Source organism: Narcine bancroftii, chromosome 10 (assembly GCF_036971445.1).
Source record: "Narcine bancroftii isolate sNarBan1 chromosome 10, sNarBan1.hap1, whole genome shotgun sequence".
Taxonomy (NCBI): Eukaryota; Metazoa; Chordata; class Chondrichthyes; order Torpediniformes; family Narcinidae; genus Narcine; species Narcine bancroftii.
The window spans coordinates 32,694,537-32,698,546 of NC_091478.1; positions in this window are offsets into that span (position 1 = coordinate 32,694,537).

Here is a 4,010-nt window from a genome sequence, read left to right on the forward strand (position 1 = left end):
AATGCCTACTCCTGCTCCTATTTCTTGTATTCTACCAGCAGTTGGTAATTTTGGAAAGATTGATCTTGCTTCATAATTGCTAGGGCAACGTCCTCGTACTTGCAGTACTCTGGGAGAACCTTCAAGTGTTGCTGTGTTTTAACTCTCCAACTATTCGTGGTCAATTTAGGATGGTCCATCAATGAGATAAATTACAGTACTATAAAAATTGGATGCATCTAACATGGTTTTAATTGAGACTGATATCTATAAGTTCTGGTCCAAATATCTTCTCATTTATTATGCATTGCATCTTGTTTATCATTGGGTTCCTTGTGGTTGGTGGGGGTGCTGTGGGCCAAGGGGTAGTAAGGGGAAATTGCGAGTAAACTTGCTTTTTTTTTAATGATGTCACTTCCAAGCTTTTTTTTAAATTATTGCTTTTAGAGTATGGTTGACTACAGTTTTAGGATGATAACATTTTTCATTGACGGTCAAACAGACGGAAATACAGTAATGTTTTTGGTGCAGATGAACACATTTTGAAACTTAGTGACGCGAGGTGCTGATTTGCTCTTGCTTGCTATGTGGAGATATGCTAGGAATAAGGCAAATGGAAGTTGTTGGCTGCCGTCCAAATTCTTGCTTACGGTCAGACTGGTGAATGGAGTGTTGACACACTTACAGCCAACCGAATGATGAGTTCCAGCATTAAAAATAATGATGAATTAGCTGTGACAAGTTATTACACAACACAGCTGGGTGAATCATGTGGATCACAATTGCTGCTGCCTGAACGGCAACCCATTGTTGGAAATCCAAATGTATTCTGAGCTGTTGCTATGGGAAATATTATTTACTGAGTACAATACACCAGTGTTTCCACTCCAACAGAATCCCTCCAAAATCTTTAGAACAATAGATCATATTTTCTATAGCTATAATATTTCATTTTCAGGTGATGTCCTACTGAAGATGAAGTCCTAGCCAACAATAATGAATCACATTGAAGGATGACTGATGGTCACCTGGTTTGATCCATTGATATGTAAATTGCCAAAGTGCACAAAATAAACAAAATGTGATCATCTAACCACTTACAGCACAGAACAGGCCAGTTCGGCCCTACTAGTCCGTGCCGTAGCAAATCCCCACCCTCCTAGTCCCACTGACCAGCACCCGGTCCATACCCCTCTAGTCCCCTCCTATCCATGTAACAACGATCCAGTCTTTCCTTAAATGTAACCAATGATCCCGCCTCGACCACATCTGCCGGAAGCTCATTCCACATCCCCACCACCCTCTGCGTAAAGAAATTTCCCCTCATGTTCCCCTTATAATTTTCCCCCTTCAATCTTAAACCATGTCCTCTAGTTTGAATCTCCCCCTTTCTTAATTGAAAAAGCCTATCCACATTTACTCTGTCTGTCCCTTTTAAAATCTTAAACACCTCTATCAAGACCCCTCTCAATCAAATTTGTTAATCGTGCTACTTTAATTCTGCCTTATTGTGCCTTTTTCCAACAACTGCATAGTGTTTCTCTAAGGATCAAGCAAAAAGCTTGTGAAGACCACAGGACATAATTATGACGAAGGCAATTAGTTCACCTGAAAGACTGTTTGAGAAGACACTCTTCCGATTGCCCATCCGCTTATTTCTGGTGCATTTATAATGTCTTGAATCCACTACTTAATGCACCATCAATTACTTCAAAGACTAGATGCTAAAGAGAAAGTGATAGGCTTTTTATCATAATAGACTGGAGGCATGTCCATGTTGGTCGACTGGACTGAGGAGGGGGCTGTGGCACAGTCGCCTTTATTCAGGGGACAGTAGGAAGAGCCCCCGGCCCAGTCATCAAGGGGCGTGTCCTAATGCAGCCAAACATATGTAGAGTGGTTTACCACGCATACCATTTCGCTTTGTTTCTATGTGTCAACCACTACATCTGGGCAACTTCCTCATGTTGTTCCTTAATTTACTCCCTATAAGTTTAAAACTGAGAATCTTTGTCTCACTCTGGTAATCTAATTGAATGTATTTCCACACATTGATATTTTCATTCATTTTTTTTTTGGTCATCTTTTATGTTTTTGTCTTGGCTGTCTCCCTTACTCTGGGTTTATCCCAAATTTTCCTTGTAAATCATGCTCTTGACACTGGGGATTAGTTCCTTCGTTCCTCGCTGCACTCCAACATTTCCTTGATCTAAACCAGACATTAAAGATGTGCCTTGATCAAAACCTTGTACATTTTTATTTCCACTGTTGTGAGTTTTACTGTTTTGGCAACTTGGTTTAAATGCACTAAATAGTTATATTAGTAGTATCAGCCTGCCAAATTTCAGTTCCATAACGGCCATGAATTTCTAGGCTTAATTATTTTACAAAAGTTATTTTACCGTGGATGGTGGAACTCTAAAATAGGAGCAAAAATTTTGAAAATTGCATATCAGGAAAAAGAAGCCATGTCAGTGATTTTTTTTTTTTGCTGATGTTATTATGCGCTGCTCCATTATAATTGCACAGTTACTAATCTCCTCTGCTAGTTAATTCAACATTTCCTCACTACTTTTGAATCATCTTGAGGTGACATGGTTGCATTAAATTATTAAGTAATTTCTCAGATCAACAGAATACTGATCTGAATTAATTCTGTAATTCAAACGTTGTTCTTATCAACGTGATTTTAATTAGGATGGCGGGAACTGGACACGTGAAAGGCTGCAGAAGCTGGAATCTGGAACAAAACACAATCTGCTGGAGAATCTCAGCAACTCCAACTGCATCAGTGGGAGAAAAAAAAGAATGGTCAATGTTTTGGGTTGGAACTTCATTGTGACTCTGAATGAAAGGGGGAAATACAGGTGTACCCTGCTTTTCAAAAGTAGGGCATTCCTATGAAAAATGGCGTAAAGACCCATTCACTACTATTGATGGCTATTTTTGTAAAAGCGAAAACCCATTCAAATTTATTTCGGGTTTCTTCGTTAAAGAGGGTATACCTGTAATTAGCACAACGAGGACCGGGTGAGAGGGGTTGGGCCTATCTTTTTCCTCTAGTTTTGTGCTAATTTGCATGTTCTCTTCAGTTTTTGAGGAGCCTGTCCCTGTTTTAAAATCCACCAAACACCCTGATAGTATAATGTTTTACTTCCCCAAGGAAGATTCCTCAAATGATACGAAGTCATTGTTGGTGTCGCTGACTTTTTTTCATTGATAATTGTAGTTGTATTGCGAGGCCATATTTGATTTCAGAAGCTTCATGTTTTTTTACCTTTGTCTCCAAGCCCATACCTCGGAAACCTAGTACATTATTGAGATTTGCAGTTCATGCTTGTCACACAAGTGAAAAGAAGTGCAGTGTTAGAAGCGGTTCTACGAATAGACATCTTGTATATAGTGCAAATTAAAACAGTGTGAAATCCACAGGAAAAGATCAGTGGGTAAGATGCAAAGACAACATGATTCTTGCTATTTTGGGGTTCATTCAAAAGTCTGATAATGGTGGCAAAGAAAATAATCACTTGATGTAAGAACACATATTTTCAAGGCTTCGTAGTCCAGCATTTGGTCCCTCTACCCCAGCTTTGAGTTTTGGCATTAAAGTGCAAAATGGGAAGCACAACATGAAGGTAATCTATATTTTGGAGGAGGTATGAGCTGAGAAAAAGTACCCAAAGTGTTAGTCAGTGTGATGCACCTTGATTAAAGGCAGTTTCTTTTTATTTCTCCCTTTTGTTCAGTAATAAGACCTTTGAGGAAATTGTGGGAATCTTGGTATGATATAATCAAGAATATTATGTCTTATTCATCATGGATAATTTGGTAAATAGATCATAGATATGTATTGTGTGTGGAGATGTACATTTGAAGCCAAATCTTGATCAGTTCTGATCCACCATCTTTGTGTCACTTGATAATTTTATCAGGAGCAAGAATGACTAAACCAACTTATCTAATGAATATGTTTGAAATCCGCAAAGGCAGCACAGATTGGGGGGGGTGGGAGAGGGAGGGGGGGGGGGAGT